At 37.9% G+C, this 26,930-nt stretch overlaps 1 pseudogene; it reads right to left on the reverse strand.

Annotated features, from left to right (window-relative positions):
- Window positions 1-450: 450 nt before the first annotated feature.
- The window catches only part of LOC138328930 (nuclear receptor ROR-alpha B-like), a 36,333-nt pseudogene continuing 9,853 nt past the window's right edge, over window positions 451-26,930 (reverse strand).

Consider the following 26,930-nt stretch of genomic DNA (forward strand, 5'->3'; position numbering starts at 1 on the left):
ATGTATACATAGTATATTGTACACTTAAAATATGCCTGCTCGAAAGGTAGACCCCTCGGCTAGGACTGCAGTTGCCATGGTCACTTGGACTTCATACTGTTCCATCAACCACACGGATATGATAATCTAAATTACCTAACATTGGTCAGAGTGGGGCCAGGGGCCTGAGGCCTTCTTTGGGCACCCTTCAATATGTTCAGTCAAGTGTATCTCAGACTAACAACACCTGTATACATGAAGTACCTTATCCCAACCCCAGGAGGTCCATTTATAGCATACTGTACTTAGGTGGCAGCCTCTCTACATATACATTGTACTCATCACACAAATACGAAGTTATACAACAATAGTAGTCAATAGGGATATGTATTTTAACTGGTAATGCATTTTAATTTATTTGATAATGAAGCTTTATATATTAAAATAAAAAAATAATTCAAATACCAAGTGTATAATTAACTAAAACATTTATTTCAAAATTATTGGAAAATCATATTTCATCCAATATCTTTTCATTAATTTAATATTTTTTTACACTGGCTTTTTACATATATCGGAAACCTGATTATCATGACTATGTATATAAAATACCATATTACAATGTTGAATAAGTACCTAATCTAAATTAATTTTGATTATAATATATACATGTATTATTGGTAAATTCAAGGTTGTGACAGACATGCTTGATTTACGCATTGTACAGCTCCCGTCAGCTCCACTTCACGGCTGCCTGTCATGACAATAATTGAGGTGTATTCAGCATCTTTTACTATATGTTTTGCCAGCTAGTTTTTACCTCATCCCAATCTAACCCCCCCCCCCCCCGGGGAAATGGTGTACATGTTTACCCAGGCTGTACAACAAACATGTACATGTGTATCTAATAAGAATGGTACTTTTGTGTTTCAAACTCATAAACCTATATGATTTTTAAAAGCTGAAGTATATTTGTTTGTCTTAATAAACTTCCATAGAAACAATTCTAAAATCACATATTATATAAAGATACTGCCTCCATTCTCATAAAGCCGTGCAAACACAGAAGGCAACGATTCTGCCCTATGGCCATCTATCGATGGTCACCTTGAGGTACCTGTATAGCTGAACACTGTGGCTTACCTGTATGTTTGACAAGTTTTAATTATTGGACCATGACGCAATATACGGTCAAGATAACTTGCGGGGTTGGGATCATAAACATATTGTGTGTACCGGTAATTAAGAATCAAAACAAGCTGAATTGGATACTTGTAGGTAGACTATAGCTACGTCATAAAGTGTGAAGTGGATTTATTCTGCATGATCTTTTAAAGACGTTCAGTTTTTAATAAAGAATATGTAATTAAGCTATTTTTACGTACAATACTTTTAGAACTTAAAATAGCGAAGAAAAATATTATAAAAGTGTATATTTTATGAAGGACGATGTACAAGGGTGTCGCTAGAAAACCGATTGATAGGGACCAAATCTTTTTATTTAAAAGCTATATGTATTACCCGGTATATGATTGTATTACTAATAGCTTAAATTATAAAAGAAAAAGTGTCTCAAAGGCACAATAGGACTGGTTTTTGCCGTAGCTGCAAGATTGTAGTAAGACTTTTAGACAGAAAATGGTGTCGTCTTAGTAGGCCGGGTACGTATATTCGTTCTAGTTTTTGCCGCAATTCAAAGTTGTTTTTGACTTGTTTATACTATTTCATGTAAATGATATATATATATATATATTTAATGCAATTTACCCATAAAACATTGACTTTTGAAAACGTAATATAGACAATTTAAGATATGAAATGGAAACTACTGATATAAAATTAAATAGACATATACTTAATGAATACAAATTAATCTTTATTACTTTTTCGCAGTGAAAAGGTTTTATTCATGTATACTAAAAAAATATCGTACTATATAGTTATATATACTGTACATTAAATTGTAGATGTTGTAATAAAAAAAAACACTAAAAAATTATAATTATGTATCATTTCAAATTGAAGAACGTATTCTTCCCCGATCCCTAACTATAACACATCACCTTGTCTGTATAGGTCTGAATGTACCTGGACACGATGTCCACCTGTAGTGGACACGGTGTTCACACGTAGTGCACTCCGTGTCTACCTGTAGTCTAAATCTTGTGCACTCCGTGTCTACCTGTAGTCTAAATCTTGTGCACTCCGTGTCTACCTGTAGTCTAAACGTAGTGCACTCCGTGTCTACCTGTAGTCTAAACCTCGTGCACTCCGTGTGCACAAGGGTGTAACCTTTAGTCTACTACCAACTGTACACGGTGCGGTTCATAGTATTTTTTTCTTATATCACGGTACCTCCCACCAATTTCCAGATCAGGCGAATCCGGAATTTTTCAGCGGTTATGAGTATCAATACCTGGAGACACTATAGAACTAAAAGAACCTAAAGCAACTTTAAATTCACACATATGGAAGCATTTTAGATTCCGTATTATTGAAAAAGAAGGGACAGTGAAAGAGCCAAAAAAACAACCTTTTTGAATGATTAATTATCTAATAAATATTGTGCTACGTGTCGTATCATGAGAGAAGTATTGTGATACGTATTGTACCGTGGGGGAACCATATCGTTGCAGCACTATAACTAACTTTATAAAGTGACATAACTTCAGATGTTTAAAGCTAGTTTTAAAAAATACATTTCAATTATATCTAAATATCTTTTCAATAACAAGTTAGCTTTAACTCCCGTGGTCACAACTGTCGTCACAAGACAGTGGCAAACAGAAGGATGATCAATGGACACGATGTGATAAATACAATACATTGTAACGATGACTGAATTACAGGGTACAAATATGGAGGAATGTTTGAAGTGTAGGTGACTAATGAAATTACATGTTACAAACAAAAATGATGACCAATCAAACAGAGGCTAACAAAAGTGATTTCTGAAGTTACAGGTTACAATTAAGTAGGACCAAAAATTACAGGATACAAACACAAAGATCTAATGAATGCAATTTGATTTACAGCCATACACACATAAAACAGATGTTACTCTACAAAGATAATATGGTGTCTTATTCAATATGGTTTATACAGATTTTTATATTGCGGATGATTTCTCCTACAGAAATGGAAATCATACTTTGTGTTAGAGGTACTATATAAGACGATTGATAGACAAAACAAAACTGTGTGTTACAATCAAGGCAGAAATCAATACAAACATCTCAATGAATGATTGCAAACTCTACAGATGTCTGGCTCATGGACTAACAAGATTGTCACATGCATTATATTATGTAGCTCATATAATTGTCATGATAATTTAAAGCCAGTCCAAGTACATCTTGAAATGATAAGTTGAACGAAATGCTTTATACTGAATGATTTCACACAAAGCTATGTTAAATCATTTTTCAAAAAGGAAAAATATTTAGCTTTGGGATAAATAAATGGTTCTATGTATCAGTCGTCCCATGTTAAGTATGGGCCTTAACAGTCATCTGACTTCCTTGGCAAGAATCATATAGGAAAATAATTAGATATGGTGTCATGGTAGCCATATTCGATTTGGGATCGACCTGAGATGTAAGAAAACTTTGTCAAGATCATATCAGGATCATTTCAGGCAAGTTTCAGCCAAATTGCACCGGTATAACTTTAGAAGTTCAAAATGTGTTTTCAAGATGACGGCGGGCATTTTGGATTTCGGATTGATCCATAAAAAATAACAACACTTGGTCGGGACCATGTCGGATAATTATCCCATAAGCAGTGTATGGCTTATTTACGATACCGTCTTATAGGTTAAATAAATGATCAATAAATAACAATCGATGTTATTCAAGTAATTTCTAGACATACAGTTTATTTACCCCTTTCCTTCGGTTCAGCCTATAGCTATTTGCCATGTCATTGCATGGAATCTAAAGTTTATTTTCAAGTACCGCGTATATTAAAACCAATGTATTTTCAAGATACATTTGACTGCAAGAAAATCTAGGATTACTTTCTTATTATCGAGATCTTAGGGTATTAGGTGTACTTATTTGATTCCTATCCCTATCAGTGTCCCTTCCCATCTTTCTTTGTGACACCTGAAGATGTCAGGAAACAAGACACTACTAACCCTAGTGAAAACTTGAGTTACAGTAGAAGTTTAATAGCGTATGTGCGTCTGAGAAATAAGATCTCCATGTACATCTAAATATGCCTCTATTACAAGGTAATGGAATTTTTTTATTGTATTTTTTTCAAGAAAGTCCACATGTTTAAACTATACAAGAACCAGATGTACTGCTCTTTCAGGACGGAGACAATCATGAAAATGAAAATGAAAATTAGCTTGGTGCTGAAGGATCACGAGTAGCTCCAATCGTCCTCGGTACTTAATGAGTCAAATACGGTAGGTGTGAGGTCATAACCGAACAGGTAACATTGATTACTTCATGTAGACACATGTGTAACGTATAGCTGAATTCCTCTGGGGAAATGTTATATGTATTATGAATAACTAATTAAAAATTTTATAAAAGAAATCAATTTTGTTTTGTTTCAAGTGGAATCACATTTGTACCTACGGAGAAATGAGCTGGTGTAAAGGACCCTTAATCGTCCTCAAACAAGAATTCTAACATTTCTGGACACTGTTTGGAAAGGAATTTGTCTTTACAGAGTTCTTTGTATTGTTTCATATAACTCTCCGTCAGCTCCCGGAACGCCATGAACATGTTCATAATCTTAGAAAACATAAAGACTTCTTGTTTGCCATATCGTTCCTTCAACACATGTCGTAGATAGGAAATCAGATTCAGTTGTATCCTTTCCACTCTTTCAGGATCTTCTAATTTACAACGATCTGAAACAAATGAAACCTCAGGCTCAATTCGTGTTCATACAAAGCCAAATAAACATCCTCCACTTAGGCTCGTTGAACTTCTATAAACTTTTATTGTAATTAAATATATAATTGTAGAGCCTATCAGCCTATTTACTATACAAATGTATATTTAAAAGCACACATAAACTTGAATACTCAGATAAGTTTAATTACCTCTAAATACCAGAGCAATAGCGAGTACTAATACTCTTTCTTTTTCAGTGAGATTGAGTCCTCGGATTACACGTGAGAACTCAAACCAAGACAGCATGATTGCCTTGGGGAAGTAGATACTGGCTTCGTTAATGTGATGGGCCTCTCCATCGATACCCAAAGCCATCTGGAGGTCAGGGTTCACAGCACGGTACACCAGCAGCATGAAAAACTCAAATCGAGCGGCTAAAACAGAACAGATTTTATAAAACATATAGCAATTATAAGAATACAGCAAAATCTTGGAATGTATGTTTGACCAATGGCTAACAACCTTCACCCCCTTCCTCAGAAACCATGGCAACAAAATAATTTTAAATAGTTTTGGAAAGAAGTACCATAATGTTTGTAATTCATTAGAAACGTCTTCTTTATTCTATCACTGATATTATTCCATTTATATTCTGTATGAACTCTTTTAAATTGTTAGTACGTATGAAATATAGGCACAATTTGATTCATTTCTAAACCAATGTCTGGAGTATAGACATCAACAATTACACCATTTGACCATGTCTAAACCAATGTCTGGAGTATAGACATCAACAATTACACCATTTGACCATGTAACAATTACACCATTTGACCATGTCTAAACCAATGTCTGGAGTATAGACATCAACAATTACACCATTTGACCATGTCTAAACCAATGTCTGGAGTATAGACATCAACAATTACACCATTTGACCATGTCTAAACCAATGTCTGGAGTATAGACATCAACAATTACACCATTTGACCATGTCTAAACCAATGTCTGGAGTATAGACATCAACAATGACACCATTTGACCATGTCTAAACCAATGTCTGGAGTATAGACATCAACAATTACACCATTTGACCATGTCTAAACCAATGTCTGGAGTATAGACATCAACAATGACACCATTTGACCATGTCTAAACCAATGTCTGGAGTATAGACATCAACAATGACACCATTTGACCATGTCTAAACCAATGTCTGGAGTATAGACATCAACAATGACACCATTTGACCATGTCTAAACCAATGTCTGGAGTATAGACATCAACAATTACACCATTTGATCATGTCTAAACCAATGTCTGGAGTATAGACATCAACAATTACACCATTTGATCATGTCTAAACCAATGTCTGGAGTATAGACATCAACAATTACACCATTTGACCATGTCTAAACCAATGTCTGGAGTATAGACATCAACAATTACACCATTTGACCATGTCTAAACCAATGTCTGGAGTATAGACATCAACAATTACACCATTTGACCATGTAACAATTACACCATTTGACCATGTCTAAACCAATATCTGGAGTATAGACATCAACAATTACACCATTTGACCATGTCTAAACCAATGTCTGGAGTATAGACACCAACAATGACACCATTTGACCATGTCTAAACCAATGTCTGGAGTATAGACATCAACAATTACACCATTTGACCATGTCTAAACCAATGTCTGGAGTATAGACATCAACAATTACACCATTTGACCATGTCTAAACCAATGTCTGGAGTATAGACATCAACAATTACACCATTTGACCATGTCTAAACCAATGTCTGGAGTATAGACATCAACAATTACACCATTTGACCATGTCTAAACCAATGTCTGGAGTATAGACATCAACAATGACACCATTTGACCATGTCTAAACCAATGTCTGGAGTATAGACATCAACAATTACACCATTTGACCATGTCTAAACCAATGTCTGGAGTATAGACATCAACAATGACACCATTTGACCATGTCTAAACCAATGTCTGGAGTATAGACATCAACAATGACACCATTTGACCATGTCTAAACCAATGTCTGGAGTATAGACATCAACAATTACACCATTTGACCATGTCTAAACCAATGTCTGGAGTATAGACATCAACAATTACACCATTTGACCATGTCTAAACCAATGTCTGGAGTATAGACAACAACAATGACACCATTTGACCATGTCTAAACCAATGTCTGGAGTATAGACAACAACAATGACACCATTTGATCATGTCTAAACCAATGTCTGTTGTATAGACAACAACAATTACACCATTTGACCATGTATATACCAATGGCTGGAGTATAAAAAACATGAACAATGACACCATTTGACCATGTCTAAACCAATGTCTGGACCAGACATCAACAATTACACCATTTGACCATGTCTAAACCAATGTCTGGAGTATAGACATCAACAATTACACCATTTGACCATGTCTAAACCAATGTCTGGAGTATAGACATCAACAATGACACCATTTGACCATGTCTAAACCAATGTCTGGAGTATAGACATCAACAATGACACCATTTGACCATGTCTAAACCAATGTCTGGAGTATAGACATCAACAATGACACCATTTGACCATGTCTAAACCAATGTCTGGAGTATAGACATCAACAATGACACCATTTGACCATGTCTAAACCAATGTCTGGAGTATAGACATCAACAATGACACCATTTGACCATGTCTAAACCAATGTCTGGAGTATAGACATCAACAATGACACCATTTGACCATGTCTAAACCAATGTCTGGAGTATAGACATCAACAATTACACCATTTGACCATGTCTAAACCAATGTCTGGAGTATAGACATCAACAATGACACCATTTGACCATGTCTAAACCAATGTCTGGAGTATAGACATCAACAATGACACCATTTGACCATGTCTAAACCAATGTCTGGAGTATAGACATCAACAATTGACACCATTTGACCATGTCTAAACCAATGTCTGGAGTATAGACATCAACAATGACACCATTTGACCATGTCTAAACCAATGTCTGGAGTATAGACATCAACAATTGACTCCTTTTGATCATGTCTAAACCAATGTCTGGAGTATAGACATCAACAATGACACCATTTGACCATGTCTAAACCAATGTCTGGAGTATAGACATCAACAATGACACCATTTGACCATGTCTAAACCAATGTCTGGAGTATAGACATCAACAATGACACCATTTGACCATGTCTAAACCAATGTCTGGAGTATAGACATCAACAATGACACCATTTGACCATGTCTAAAACCAATGTCTGGAGTATAGACATCAACAATGACACCATTTGACCATGTCTAAACCAATGTCTGGAGTACCATTTGACATCAACAATGACACCATTTGACCATGTCTAAACCAATGTCTGGAGTATAGACATCAACAATGACACCATTTGACCATGTCTAAACCAATGTCTGGAGTATAGACATCAACAATGACACCATTTGACCATGTCTAAAACCAATGTCTGGAGTATAGACATCAACAATGACACCATTTGACCATGTCTAAACCAATGTCTGGAGTATAGACATCAACAATTACACCATTTGACCATGTCTAAACCAATGTCTGGAGTATAGACATCAACAATGACACCATTTGACCATGTCTAAACCAATGTCTGGAGTATAGACATCAACAATGACACCATTTGACCATGTCTAAACCAATGTCTGGAGTATAGACATCAACAATTACACCATTTGACCATGTCTAAACCAATGTCTGGAGTATAGACATCAACAATTACACCATTTGACCATGTAACAATTACACCATTTGACCATGTCTAAACCAATATCTGGAGTATAGACATCAACAATTACACCATTTTGACCATGTCTAAACCAATATCTGGAGTATAGACATCAACAATTACACCATTTGACCATGTAACAATTACACCATTTGACCATGTCTAAACCAATGTCTGGAGTATAGACATCAACAATGACACCATTTGACCATGTCTAAACCAATATCTGGAGTATAGACATCAACAATTACACCATTTGACCATGTAACAATTACACCATTTGACCATGTCTAAACCAATATCTGGAGTATAGACATCAACAATGACACCATTTGACCATGTCTAAACCAATGTCTGGAGTATAGACATCAACAATGACACCATTTGACCATGTCTAAACCAATGTCTGGAGTATAGACATCAACAATTACACCATTTGACCATGTCTAAACCAATGTCTGGAGTATAGACATCAACAATGACACCATTTGACCATGTCTAAACCAATGTCTGGAGTATAGACATCAACAATGACACCATTTGACCATGTCTAAACCAATGTCTGGAGTATAGACATCAACAATTACACCATTTGACCATGTCTAAACCAATGTCTGGAGTATAGACATCAACAATGACACCATTTGACCATGTCTAAACCAATGTCTTGAGTATAGACATCAACAATGACACCATTTGACCATGTCTAAACCAATGTCTGGAGTATAGACATCAACAATGACACCATTTGACCATGTCTAAACCAATGTCTGGAGTATAGACATCAACAATGACACCATTTGACCATGGTGTCCAAATAAACCAATGTCTGGAGTATAGACATCAACAATGACACCATTTGACCATGTCTAAACCAATGTCTGGAGTATAGACATCAACAATTACACCATTTGACCATGTCTAAACCAATGTCTGGAGTATAGACATCAACAATGACACCATTTGACCATGTCTAAACCAATGTCTGGAGTATAGACATCAACAATGACACCATTTGACCATGTCTAAACCAATGTCTGGAGTATAGACATCAACAATTAGACATCAACAATGACACCATTTGACCATGTCTAAACCAATGTCTGGAGTATAGACATCAACAATGACACCATTTGACCATGTCTAAACCAATGTCTGGAGTATAGACATCAACAATTACACCATTTTGACCATGTCTAAAACCAATGTCTGGAGTATAGACAATCAACAATGACACCATTTGACCATGTCTAAACCAATGTCTGGAGTATAGACATCAACAATGACACCATTTGACCATGTCTAAACCAATGTCTGGAGTATAGACATCAACAATGACACCATTTGACCATGTCTAAACCAATGTCTGGAGTATAGACATCAACAATTACACCATTTGACCATGTCTAAACCAATGTCTGGAGTATAGACATCAACAATTACACCATTTGACCATGTAACAATTACACCATTTGACCATGTCTAAACCAATATCTGGAGTATAGACATCAACAATGACACCATTTGACCATGTCTAAACCAATGTCTGGAGTATAGACATCAACAATGACACCATTTGACCATGGTGTCCAAATAAACCAATATCTGGAGTATAGACATCAACAATGACACCATTTGACCATGTCTAAACCAATGTCTGGAGTATAGACATCAACAATGACACCATTTGACCATGTCTAAACCAATGTCTGGAGTATAGACATCAACAATTACACCATTTGACCATGTCTAAACCAATGTCTGGAGTATAGACATCAACAATTACACCATTTGACCATGTCTAAACCAATGTCTGGAGTATAGACATCAACAATTACACCATTTGACCATGTCTAAACCAATGTCTGGAGTATAGACATCAACAATGACACCATTTGACCATGTCTAAACCAATGTCTGGAGTATAGACATCAACAATGACACCATTTGACCATGGTGTCCAAATAAACCAATATCTGGAGTATAGACATCAACAATGACACCATTTGACCATGTCTAAACCAATGTCTGGAGTATAGACACATCAACAATGACACCATTTGACCATGTCTAAAACAATGTCTGGAGTATAGACATCAACAATTACACCATTTGACCATGTCTAAACCAATGTCTGGAGTATAGACATCAACAATGACACCATTTGACCATGTCTAAACCAATGTCTGGAGTATAGACATCAACAATTACACCATTTGACCATGTAACAATAGACATCAACAATGACGCCATTTGACCATGTCTAAACCAATGTCTGGAGTATAGACATCAACAATTACACCATTTGACCATGTCTAAACCAATGTCTGGAGTATAGACATCAACAATGACACCATTTGACCATGTCTAAACCAATGTCTGGAGTATAGATATCAACAATTACACCATTTGACCATGTCTAAACCAATGTCTGGAGTATAGACATCAACAATTACACCATTTGACCATGTCTAAACCAATGTCTGGAGTATAGACATCAACAATGACACCATTTGACCATGTCTAAACCAATGTCTGGAGTATAGACATCAACAATGACACCATTTGACCATGTCTAAACCAATGTCTGGAGTATAGACATCAACAATGACACCATTTGACCATGTCTAAACCAATGTCTGGAGTATAGACATCAACAATGACACCATTTGACCATGTCTAAACCAATGTCTGGAGTATAGACATCAACAATGACACCATTTGACCATGTCTAAACCAATGTCTGGAGTATAGACATCAACAATGACACCATTTGACCATGTCTAAACCAATGTCCGAAGTATAGACATCAACAATGACACCATTTGACCATGTCTAAACCAATGTCTGGAGTATAGACATCAACAATGACACCATTTGACCATGTCTAAACCAATGTCTGGAGTATAGACATCAACAATGACACCATTTGACCATGTCTAAACCAATGTCTGGAGTATAGACATCAACAATGACACCATTTGACCATGTCTAAACCAATGTCTGGAGTATAGACATCAACAATGACACCATTTGACCATGGTCCTAAAACCAATGTCTGGAGTATAGACATCAACAATGACACCATTTGACCATGTCTAAACCAATGTCTGGAGTATAGACATCAACAATGACACCATTTGACCATGTCTAAACCAATGTCTGGAGTATAGACATCAACAATTACACCATTTGACCATGTCTAAACCAATGTCTGGAGTATAGACATCAACAATTACACCATTTGACCATGTAACAATTACACCATTTGACCATGTCTAAACCAATGTCTGGAGTATAGACATCAACAATGACACCATTTGACCATGTCTAAACCAATGTCTGGAGTATAGACATCAACAATACACCATTTGACCATGTCTAAACCAATGTCTGGAGTATAGACATCAACAATCACCATTTGACCATGTCTAAACCAATGTCTGGAGTATAGACATCAACAATGACACCATTTGACCATGTCTAAACCAATGTCTGGAGTATAGACATCAACAATGACACCATTTGACCATGTCTAAACCAATGTCTGGAGTATAGACATCAACAATTACACCATTTGACCATGTCTAAACCAATGTCTGGAGTATAGACATCAACAATGACACCATTTGACCATGTCTAAACCAATGTCTGGAGTATAGACATCAACAAACAATTGACACCATTTGACCATGTCTAAACCAATGTCTGGAGTATAGACATCAACAATGACACCATTTGACCATGTCTAAACCAATGTCTGGAGTATAGACATCAACAATGACACCATTTGACCATGTCTAAACCAATGTCTGGAGTATAGACATCAACAATTACACCATTTGACCATGTAACAATTACACCATTTGACCATGTCCAAATAAACCAATGTCTGGAGTATAGACATCAACAATTACACCATTTGACCATGTCTAAACCAATGTCTGGAGTATAGACATCAACAATGACACCATTTGACCATGTCTAAACCAATGTCTGGAGTATAGACATCAACAATGACACCATTTGACCATGTCTAAACCAATGTCTGGAGTATAGACATCAACAATTACACCATTTGACCATGTCTAAACCAATGTCTGGAGTATAGACATCAACAATGACACCATTTGACCATGTCTAAACCAATGTCTGGAGTATAGACATCAACAATGACACCATTTGACCATGTCTAAACCAATATCTGGAGTATAGACATCAACAATTACACCATTTGACCATGTCTAAACCAATGTCTGGAGTATAGACATCAACAATTACACCATTTGACCATGTCTAAACCAATGTCTGGAGTATAGACATCAACAATGACACCATTTGACCATGTCTAAACCAATGTCTGGAGTATAGACATCAACAATGACACCATTTGACCATGTCTAAACCAATGTCTGGAGTATAGACATCAACAATGACACCATTTGACCATGTCTAAACCAATGTCTGGAGTATAGACATCAACAATTACACCATTTGACCATGTCTAAACCAATGTCTGGAGTATAGACATCAACAATTACACCATTTGACCATGTAACAATTACACCATTTGACCATGTCTAAACCAATATCTGGAGTATAGACATCAACAATTGACACCATTTGACCATGTCTAAACCAATGTCTGGAGTATAGACATCAACAATTACACCATTTGACCATGTCTAAACCAATGTCTGGAGTATAGACATCAACAATGACACCATTTTGATCATGTCTAAACCAATGTCTGGAGTAAGACATCAACAATGACACCATTTGACCATGTCTAAACCAATGTCTGGAGTATAGACATCAACAATGACACCATTTGACCATGTCTAAACCAATGTCTGGAGTATAGACATCAACAATGACACCATTTGACCATGTCTAAACCAATGTCTGGAGTATAGACATCAACAATGACACCATTTGACCATGTCTAAACCAATGTCTGGAGTATAGACATCAACAATGACACCATTTGACCATGTCTAAACCAATGTCTGGAGTATAGACATCAACAATGACACCATTTGACCATGTCTAAACCAATGTCTGGAGTATAGACATCAACAATGACACCATTTGACCATGTCTAAACCAATGTCTGGAGTATAGACATCAACAATGACACCATTTGACCATGTCTAAACCAATGTCTGGAGTATAGACATCAACAATGACACCATTTGACCATGTCTAAACCAATGTCTGGAGTATAGACATCAACAATGACACCATTTGACCATGTCTAAACCAATGTCTGGAGTATAGACATCAACAATGACACCATTTGACCATGTCTAAACCAATGTCTGGAGTATAGACATCAACAATGACACCATTTGATTCCTGTCTAAACCAATGTCTGGAGTATAGACATCAACAATGACACCATTTGACCATGTCTAAACCAATGTCTGGAGTATAGACATCAACAATGACACCATTTGACCATGTCTAAACCAATGTCTGGAGTATAGACATCAACAATGACACCATTTGACCATGTCTAAACCAATGTCTGGAGTATAGACATCAACAATGACACCATTTGACCATGTCTAAACCAATGTCTGGAGTATAGACATCAACAATGACACCATTTGACCATGTCTAAACCAATGTCTGGAGTATAGACATCAACAATGACACCATTTGACCATGTCTAAACCAATGTCTGGAGTATAGACATCAACAATGACACCATTTAACCATGTCTAAACCAATGTCTGGAGTATAGACATCAACAATTACACCATTTGACCATGTATAAACCAATGGCTGGAGTATAAACATCAACAATTACACCATTTGATCATGTCTAAACCAATGTCTGGAGTAAAGATATCAACAATTACACCATTTGGTCATGTCTAAACCAATGTCTGGAGTATAGACATCAACAATTACACCATTTGACCATGTCTAAACCAATGTCTGGAGTATAGACATCAACAATTACACCATTTGACCATGTAACAACTAAACCAATGTCTGGAGTATAGACATCAACAATGACACCATTTGACCATGTCTAAACCAATGTCTGGAGTATAGACATCAACAATTACACCATTTGACCATGTCTAAACCAATGTCTGGAGTATAGACATCAACAATGACACCATTTGACCATGTCTAAACCAATGTCTGGAGTATAGACATCAACAATGACACCATTTGACCATGTCTAAACCAATGTCTGGAGTATAGACATCAACAATGACACCATTTGACCATGTCTAAACCAATGTCTGGAGTATAGACATCAACAATTACACCATTTGACCATGTCTAAACCAATGTCTGGAGTATAGACATCAACAATGACACCATTTGACCATGTCTAAACAAATGTCTGGAGTATAGACACCAACAATGACACCATTTGACCATGTCTAAACCAATGTCTGGAGTATATAGACATCAACAATGACACCATTTGACCATGTCTAAACCAATGTCTGGAGTATAGACATCAACAATGACACCATTTGACCATGTCTAAACCAATGTCTGGAGTATAGACATCAACAATGACACCATTTGATCATGTCTAAAACAATGTCTGGAGTATAGACATCAACAATGACACCATTTGACCATGTCTAAACCAATGTCTGGAGTATAGACATCAACAATGACACCATTTGACCATGTCTAAACCAATGTCTGGAGTATAGACATCAACAATTACACCATTTGACCATGTCTAGACCATGTCTAAACCAATGTCTGGAGTATAGACATCAACAATGACACCATTTGACCATGTCTAAACCAATGTCTGGAGTATAGACATCAACAATGACACCATTTGACCATGTCTAAACCAATGTCTGGAGTATAGACATCAACAATGACACCATTTGACCATGTCTAAACCAATGTCTGGAGTATAGACATCAACAATGACACCATTTGACCATGTCTAAACCAATGTCTGGAGTATAGACATCAACAATGACACCATTTGACCATGTCTAAACCAATGTCTGGAGTATAGACATCAACAATGACACCATTTGACCATGTCTAAACCAATGTCTGGAGTATAGACATCAACAATTACACCATTTGACCATGTCTAAACCAATGTCTGGAGTATAGACATCAACAATGACACCATTTGACCATGTCTAAACCAATGTCTGGAGTATAGACATCAACAATGACACCATTTGACCATGTCTAAACCAATGTCTGGAGTATAGACATCAACAATTACACCATTTGACCATGTCTAAACCAATGTCTGGAGTATAGACATCAACAATGACACCATTTGACCATGTCTAAACCAATGTCTGGAGTATAGACATCAACAATGACACCATTTGACCATGTCTAAACCAATGTCTGGAGTATAGACATCAACAATTACACCATTTTGACATCAACAATGACACCATTTGACCATGTCTAAACCAATGTCTGGAGTATAGACATCAACAATGACACCATTTGACCATGTAACAATTGACCATTTGACCATGTCTAAACCAATGTCTGGAGTATAGACATCAACAATGACACCATTTGACCATGTCTAAACCAATGTCTGGAGTATAGACATCAACAATGACACCATTTGACCATGTCTAAACCAATGTCTGGAGTATAGACATCAACAATTACACCATTTGACCATGTCTAAACCAATGTCTGGAGTATAGACATCAATGTCTGGAGTATAGACATCATCAATTACACCATTTGACCATGTCTAAACCAATGTCTGGAGTATAGACATCAACAATGACACCATTTGACCATGTCTAAACCAATGTCTGGAGTATAGACATCAACAATGACACCCATTTGACCATGTCTAAACCAATGTCTGGAGTATAGACATCAACAATGACACCATTTGACCATGTCTAAACCAATGTCTGGAGTATAGACATCAACAATGACACCATTTGACCATGGTGTCCAAATAAACTAATATCTGGAGTATAGACATCAACAATGACACCATTTGACCATGTCTAAACCAATGTCTCTGGAGTATAGACATCAACAATGACACCATTTGACCATGGTGTCCAAATAAACCAATGTCTGGAGTATAGACATCAACAATGACACCATTTGACCATGTCTAAACCAATGTCTGGAGTATAGACATCAACAATGACACCATTTGACCATGTCTAAACCAATGGCTGGAGTATAGACATCAACAATTACACCATTTGACCATGTCTAAACCAATGTCTGGAGTATAGACATCAACAATGACACCATTTGACCATGTCTAAACCAATGTCTGGAGTATAGACATCAACAATGACACCATTTGACCATGTCTAAACCAATGTCTGGAGTATAGACATCAACAATGACACCATTTGACCATGTCTAAACCAATGTCTGGAGTAAAGACATCAACAATGACACCATTTGACCATGTCTAAACCAATGTCTGGAGTATAGACATCAACAATGACACCATTTGACCATGTCTAAACCAATGTCTGGAGTATAGACATCAACAATGACACCATTTGACCATGTCTAAACCAATGACTGGAGTATAGACATCAACAATGACACCATTTGATCATGTCTAAACCAATGTCTGGAGTATAGACATCAACAATGACACCATTTGACCATGTCTAAACCAATGTCCGAAGTATAGATATCAACAATTACACCATTTGACCATGTCTAAACCAATGTCTGGAGTATAGACATCAACAATGACACCATTTGATCATGTCTAAACCAATGTCTGGAGTATAGACATCAACAATGACACCATTTGACCATGTCTAAACCAATGTCTGGAGTATAGACATCAACAATGACACCATTTGACCATGTCTAAACCAATGTCTGGAGTATAGACATCAACAATTTGACACCATTTGACCATGTCTAAACCAATGTCTGGAGTATAGACATCAACAATGACACCATTTGACCATGTCTAAACCAATGTCTGGAGTATAGACATCAACAATTACACCATTTGACCATGTCTAAACCAATGTCTGGAGTATAGACATCAACAATACACCATTTGACCATGTCTAAACCAATGTCTGGAGTATAGACATCAAACAATTGACCATGTCTAAACCATCTGACAATGTCTATGGTGACAGTGGCAGCCATTTTGGATTTCTGATTGACCTGAAAAATAACAACACTTGGTTGGGACCATGTCAGGATCATTTCAAGCAAGTTTCAGCTCAATTCAAGATGGCTGCTGTGGTGGCCATCTTGGATTTCGGATCGACTTGATAAATATTAACACTATGTCAGGATCATTTCATGCAAGTTTCAGCTAAATTGCACTTTCAGAATTTGAGAAGAAGTTCAAAAAGTGTTTTCAAGATGGCGGCTGTGGTGGCCATCTTGGATTTCGGATCAACCCGATAAATAACAACATTTAATTTGGGACCACGTCAGTATCAATTCATGCAAGTTTTGGGTCAGATTACCTAAAAGGTAGTTGTTTTCATCAGATATGACTCCATCAAACAGATTATCTACTAGGCAAACAAATTTCAAAAATTTAATATGAAAGCAGAAATCAATGTTTCATTAAATGAGCCAATTATAGAACCCTAGTTTCCATGTATTTTGCTTTTCTTGATAGAGGTTGAATAATAAATGATATTATGAAAAATACCTTAAGACACAGTGAAAAACCAAAATAATATTGTGGTTATAACTCGAATTAAGATGGCATCCTTTATAAAATAAAGCTTTCTTCGACATTAACAATTTCAAAAATATCATCAATCGATTTATTATCCTTAAATTAGTTGTAATGGACACCTCAAGCATTTGTCTATGTCATTTAGTTCCAATACTAAGACTTAACCAGAATTCTTAATATTGCTATATTGGCGGCCATTTTGGATTTTTCTTTAAAAAAAAACTAGGCTTTACTATGGAGGGATATTTAAAAAGTATCACCAATCGATTTGGCATCCTCAAGTTAATTAAAATAGATACCTCAAATGCGTTTCGATGTTACTTAGTTTCAATACTAAGACCTTACCAGAAATTAAAATGCAATAATGGCGGTCATTTTGGATTTTGATCAAAAACAAGGTTTTGCCATGGAGGGAGTTGGTGAACTTTTTTAAGTGACAAGAAGTACCAGCACTCTATCATTTTCAGTTGAGAAATCTGTTAACTTTTTTGTCCACCCTCTAATGGAGAAAAAAATTCCTTGCCTGGCCTAATAAAACCCAGGTGAATAGCAAGTCTTACAATACTAGCACATCAACCACTCTGCTCTGCTGCAGATATTTCATAAGTGACTAGTTATAAGGTGGAAGAGTGGTTAAAATCTCCAAATATATCATATACACAAGATCTCTATCTCTGGGTTCCAAGTTTGAATTCTGTGTGGGCAGTTGCCACGTATTATACTGACCGCTGGTCAGTGGTTTTTCCATAGGTGCTTTCCCCAACCTATATATAAACCTGACAAGTCCTTATATGACCCAGCTATTCACAGGACATTAAACAAATCAAACTAAATCTAAAGCCGTACCATCAACACTTACCAAAGCACTAACATGTAAGGAGTGAATTTCCTCGTCTGTTAGTTTGGAGGACACAGGTGCTAAATCCTCAGCACATTTTATTAGCTTTGGAATCAAGTCGTCTAATATGCCTTTGATGTTTTGACTGTCTGAGTTAGCCTGGAAATGACCACTATCATTCGTCAACTCAAACTGAGAGTCAGTGCACTCCATCATATTACGATCCTCCTGACTATGAATCGTAAATGGAGAATTGATCGGAGTATTGGATATGACAGATTTGTCGAAACTGTCGAGAATGATTGAGCTGCTGTCTGATGAAATACCCTCGTCTGAGCTCTGCTTAGGTAGAGTCATACTAATGTTTCTGGGGGTTTCCTTGGGAGGTTCTGCGGAGTCCTTCCCTTTCTGTTTGAGCTTTTTTACTTCTATGATGGCTTTTGTCCGCTCGGTCAATGTGTAACGGCCGTGGCGAACAGCTGTTTATGGAAACAAAGACACAGGTACAGACATTAGTGTTGGATAAAAGGACCAGGTTACTCAAACCCTGAAATAAATAGTATAAAAAACTGATTGGGCATTTGATTTATAATATGAAATGTGAAAACAAGTGAGGTACATGTATATGTATGAGAACTAAAAGTCTAGGTTAATTTAACATACTTAAGTTTTCTTATAAAAAATTCAGGAAATTATTTTTATTTTCATGGAGACAATGTCACATATCTGACCACTTTCCAAATGTTTAATCTTTGATCTTTTTTGATATTTTTTTTTATTTCAAAACAATTAATAGTTGTCTATTTTTATGGTATATATATATGAGGGGAATAATGTTACGTCACAAAGAATGAGTTATCACTACACTGTACATACCTCCCTTTGACATGCCTAGTTAATCACTACACTGTACATACCTCCCTTTGACATGCCTAGTTAATCATTACGCTGTACATACCTCCTTTGACATGCCTATTAATCACTACACTGTACATACCTCCCTTTGACATGCCTAGTTAATCACTACACTGTACATACCTCCCTTTGACATGCCTAGTTAATCACTACACTGTACATACCTCCCTTTGACATGCCTAGTTAATCACTACACTGTACATACCTCCCTTTGACATGCCTAGTTAATCACTACACTGTACATACCTCCCTTTGACATGCCTAGTTAATCACTACGCTGTACATACCTCCCTTTGACATGCCTAGTTAATCACTATCTGTACATACCTCCCTTTGACATGCCTAGTTAATCACTACACTGTACATACCTCCCTTTGACAGGCCTAGTTAATCACTAACTGTACATACCTCCCTTTGACATGCCTAGTTAATCACTACACTGTACATACCTCCCTTTGACATGCCTAGTTAATCACTACACTGTACATACCTCCCTTTGACATGCCTAGTTAATCACTATACTGTACATACCTCCCTTTGACATGCCTAGTTAATCACTACGCTGTACATACCTCCCTTTGACATGCCTAGTTAATCACTACGCTGTACATACCTCCCTTTGACATGCCTAGTTAATCACTACACTGTACATACCTCCCTTTGACATGCCTAGTTAATCACTACACTGTACATACCTCCCTTTGACATGCCTAGTTAATCACTACGCTGTACATACCTCCCTTTGACATGCCTAGTTAATCACTACACTGTACATACCTCCCTTTGACATGCCTAGTTAATCACTACACTGTACATACCTCCCTTTGACATGCCTAGTTAATCACTACACTGTACATACCTCCCTTTGACATGCCTAGTTAATCACTACACTGTACATACCTCCCTTTGACATCCCTTTAATCACTACTCTGTACATACCTCCCTTTGACATGCCTAGTTAATCACTACGCTGTACATACCTCCCTTTGACATGCCTAGTTAATCACTACGCTGTACATACCTCCCTTTGACATGCCTAGTTAATCACTACGCTGTACATACCTCCCTTTGACATGCCTAGTTAATCACTACGCTGTACATACCTCCCTTTGACATGCCTAGTTAATCACTACACTGTACATACCTCCCTTTGACATGCCTAGTTAATCACTACGCTGTACATACCTCCCTTTGACATGCCTAGTTAATCACTACGCTGTACATACCTCCCTTTGACATGCCTAGTTAATCACTACGCTGTACATACCTCCCTTTGACATGCCTAGTTAATCACTATGCTGTACATACCTCCCTTTGACATGCCTAGTTAATCACTACGCTGTACATACCTCCCTTTGACATGCCTAGTTAATCACTACACTGTACATACCTCCCTTTGACATGCCTAGTTAATCACTACGCTGTACATACCTCCCTTTGACATGCCTAGTTAATCACTACGCTGTACATACCTCCCTTTGACATGCCTAGTTAATCACTACGCTGTACATACCTCCCTTTGACATGCCTAGTTAATCACTACGCTGTACATACCTCCCTTTGACATGCCTAGTTAATCACTACCTGTACATACCTCCCTTTGACATGCCTAGTTAATCACTACACGCTGTACATACCTCCCTTTGACATGCCTAGTTAATCATACTACGCTGTACATACCTCCCTTTGACATGCCTAGTTAATCACTACACTGTACATACCTCCCTTTGACATGCCTAGTTAATCACTACGCTGTACATACCTCCCTTTGACATGCCTAGTTAATCACTACGCTGTACATACCTCCCTTTGACATGCCTAGTTAATCACTACACTGTACATACCTCCCTTTGAACATGCCTAGTTAATCACTACACTGTACATACCTCCCTTTGACATGCCTAGTTAATCACTACACTGTACATACCTCCCTTTGACATGCCTAGTTAATCACTACACTGTACATACCTCCCTTTGACATGCCTAGTTAATCACTACACTGTACATACCTCCCTTTGACATGCCTAGTTAATCACTACACTGTACATACCTCCCTTTGACATGCCTAGTTAATCACTACACTGTACATACCTCCCTTTGACATGCCTAGTTAATCACTACACTGTACATACCTCCCTTTGACATGCCTAGTTAATCACTATACTGTACATACCTCCCTTTGACATGCCTAGTTAATCACTACACTGTACATACCTCCCTTTGACATGCCTAGTTAATCACTACCTGTTACCTCCCTTTGACATGCTAGTTACACTACCTGTACTACCTCCCTTGACATGCCTAGTTAATCACTACGCTGTACATACCTCCCTTTGACATGCCTAGTTAATCACTACTGTACATACCTCCCTTTGACATGCCTAGTTAATCACTACACTGTACATACCTCCCTTTGACATGCCTAGTTAATCACTACGCTGTACATACCTCCCTTTGACATGCCTAGTTAATCACTACGCTGTACATACCTCCCTTTGACATGCCTAGTTAATCACTACACTGTACATACCTCCCATTGACATGCCTAGTTAATCACTACACTGTACATACCTCCCTTTGACATGCCTAGTTAATCACTACGCTGTACATACCTCCCTTTTGACATGCCTAGTTAATCACTATACTGTACATACCTCCCTTTGACATGCCTAGTTAATCACTACACTGTACATACCTCCCTTTGACATGCCTAGTTAATCACTACACTGTACATACCTCCCTTTGACATGCCTAGTTAATCACTACGCTGTACATACCTCCCTTTGACATGCCTAGTTAATCACTACACTGTACATACCTCCCTTTGACATGCCTAGTTAATCACTACACTGTACATACCTCCCTTTGACATGCCTAGTTAATCACTATGCTGTACATACCTCCCTTTGACATGCCTAGTTAATCACTACGCTGTACATACCTCCCTTTGACATGCCTAGTTAATCACTACACTGTACATACCTCCCTTTGACATGCCTAGTTAATCACTACGCTGTACATACCTCCCTTTGACATGCCTAGTTAATCACTACGCTGTACATACCTCCCTTTGACATGCCTAGTTAATCACTACGCTGTACATACCTCCCTTTGACATGCCTAGTTAATCACTACACTGTACATACCTCCCTTTGACATGCCTAGTTAATCACTACACTGTACATTCCCCTCTTTGACATGCCTAGTTAATCACTACGCTGTACATACCTCCCTTTGACATGCCTAGTTAATCACTACGCTGTACATACCTCCCTTTGACATGCCTAGTTAATCACTACACTGTACATACCTCCCTTTGACATGCCTAGTTAATCACTACGCTGTACATACCTCCCTTTGACATGCCTAGTTAATCACTATGCTGTACATACCTCCCTTTGACATGCCTAGTTAATCACTACGCTGTACATACCTCCCTTTGACATGCCTAGTTAATCACTACACTGTACATACCTCCCTTTGACATGCCATGTTAATCACTATACTATGCTGTACATACCTCCCTTTGACATGCCTAGTTAATCACTACGCTGTACATACCTCCCTTTGACATGCCTAGTTAATCACTACGCTGTACATACCTCTCTTTAATCACTACACTGTACATACCTCCCTTTGACATGCCTAGTTAATCACTACGCTGTACATACCTCCCTTTGACATGCCTAGTTAATCACTACGCTGTACATACCTCCCTTTGACATGCCTAGTTAATCACTACACTGTACTTACCTCCCTTTGACATGCCTAGTTAATCACTACGCTGTACATACCTCCCTTTGACATGCCTAGTTAATCACTCACTACGCTGTACATACCTCCCTTTGACATGCCTAGTTAATCACTACACTGTACATACCTCCCTTTGACATGCCTAGTTAATCACTACGCTGTACATACCTCCCTTTGACATGCCTAGTTAATCACTACGCTGTACATACCTCCCTTTGACATACCTAGTTAATCATTATACTGTACATACCTCCCTTTGACATGCCTAGTTAATCACTACGCTGTACATACCTCCCTTTGACATGCCTAGTTAATCACTACACTGTACATACCTCCCTTTGACATGCCTAGTTAATCACTACGCTGTACATACCTCCCTTTGACATGCCTAGTTAATCACTACGCTGTACATACCTCCCTTTGACATGCCTAGTTAATCACTACACTGTACATACCTCCCTTTGACATGCCTAGTTAATCACTACGCTGTACATACCTCCCTTTGACATGCCTAGTTAATCACTACACTGTACATACCTCCCTTTGACATGCCTAGTTAATCAATACACTGTACATACCTCCCTTTGACATGCCTAGTTAATCACTACACTGTACATACCTCCCTTTGACATGCCTAGTTAATCACTACACTGTACATACCTCCCTTTGACATGCCTAGTTAATCACTACGCTGTACATACCTCCCTTTGACATGCCTAGTTAATCACTACACTGTACATACCTCCCTTTGACATGCCTAGTTAATCACTACGCTGTACATACCTCCCTTTGACATGCCTAGTTAATCACTACACTGTACATACCTCCCTTTGACATGCCTTTAATCACTACGCTGTACATACCTCCCTTTGACATGCCTAGTTAATCACTACGCTGTACATACCTCCTTTTGACATGCCTAGTTAATCACTACACTGTACATACCTCCCTTTGACATGCCTAGTTAATCACTACGCTGTACATACCTCCCTTTGACATGCCTAGTTAATCACTACGCTGTACATACCTCCCTTTGACATGCCTAGTTAATCACTACGCTGTACATACCCTCCCTTTGACATGCCTAGTTAATCACTACGCTGTAAAGCTGTACATACCTCCCTTTGACATGCCTAGTTAATCACTACACTGTACATACCTCCCTTTGACATGCCTAGTTAATCACTACGCTGTACATACCTCCCTTTGACATGCCTAGTTAATCACTACGCTGTACATACCTCCCTTTGACATGCCTAGTTAATCACAACGCTGTACATACCTCCCTTTGACATGCCTAGTTAATCACAACGCTGTACATACCTCTCCCTTTGACATGCCTAGTTAATCACTAAGCTGTACATACCTCTCTTTAACATGCCTAGTTAATCACTACGCTGTACATACCTCCCTTTGACATGCCTAGTTAATCACTACACTGTACATACCTCCCTTTGACATGCCTAGTTAATCACTACGCTGTACATACCTCCCTTTGACATGCCTAGTTAATCACTACACTGTACATACCTCCCTTTGACATGCCTAGTTAATCACTACGCTGTACATACCTCCCTTTGACATGCCTAGTTAATCACTACACTGTACATACCTCCCTTTGACATGCCTAGTTAATCACTACGCTGTACATACCTCCCTTTGACATGCCTAGTTAATCACTACGCTGTACATACCTCCCTTTGACATGCCTAGTTAATCACTACACTGTACATACCTCCCTTTGACATGCCTAGTTAATCACTACACTGTACATACCTACCTCCCTTTGACATGCCTAGTTAATCACTACGCTGTACATACCTCCCTTTGACATGCCTAGTTAATCACTACGCTGTACATACCTCCCTTTGACATGCCTAGTTAATCACTACGCTGTACATACCTCCCTTTGACATGCCTAGTTAATCACTACGCTGTACATACCTCCCTTTGACATGCCTAGTTAATCACTACACTGTACATACCTCCCTTTGACATGCCTAGTTAATCACTACGCTGTACATACCTCCCTTTGACATGCCTAGTTAATCACTACGCTGTACATACCTCCCTTTGACATGCCTAGTTAATCACTACACTGTACATACCTCCCTTTGACATGCCTAGTTAATCACTACGCTGTACATACCTCCCTTTGACATGCCTAGTTAATCACTACACTGTACATACCTCCCTTTGACATGCCTAGTTAATCACTACACTGTACATACCTCCCTTAATCACTATGCTGTACATACCTGCCTTTGACATGCCTAGTTAATCACTACGCTGTACATACCTCCCTTTGACATGCCTAGTTAATCACTACGCTGTACATACCTCCCTTTGACATGCCTAGTTAATCACTACACTGTACATACCTCCCTTTGACATGCCTAGTTAATCACTACGCTGTACATACCTCCCTTTGACATGCCTAGTTAATCACTACGCTGTACATACCTCCCTTTGACATGCCTAGTTAATCACTACACTGTACATACCTCCCTTTGACATGCCTAGTTAATCACTACACTGTACATACCTCCCTTTGACATGCCTAGTTAATCACTACGCTGTACATACCTCCCTTTGACATGCCTAGTTAATCACTACGCTGTACATACCTCCCTTTGACATGCCTAGTTAATCACTACGCTGTACATACCTCCCTTTGACATGCCTAGTTAATCACTAGACTGTACATACCTCCCTTTGACATGCCTAGTTAATCACTACGCTGTACATACCTCCCTTTGACATGCCTAGTTAATCACTACACTGTACATACCTCCCTTTGACATGCCTAGTTAATCACAACGCTGTACATACCTCCCTTTGACATGCCTAGTTAATCACAACGCTGTACATACCTCCCTTTGACATGCCTAGTTAATCACTACGCTGTACATACCTCCCTTTGACATGCCTAGTTAATCACTACGCTGTACATACCTCCCTTTGACATGCCTAGTTAATCACTACACTGTACATACCTCCCTTTGACATGCCTAGTTAATCACTACGCTGTACATACCTCCCCATGCCTAGTTAATCCTACCTGTACATACCTCCC

Source organism: Argopecten irradians, chromosome 8, assembly GCF_041381155.1.
Source record: "Argopecten irradians isolate NY chromosome 8, Ai_NY, whole genome shotgun sequence".
Lineage (NCBI taxonomy): Eukaryota > Metazoa > Mollusca > Bivalvia > Pectinida > Pectinidae > Argopecten > Argopecten irradians.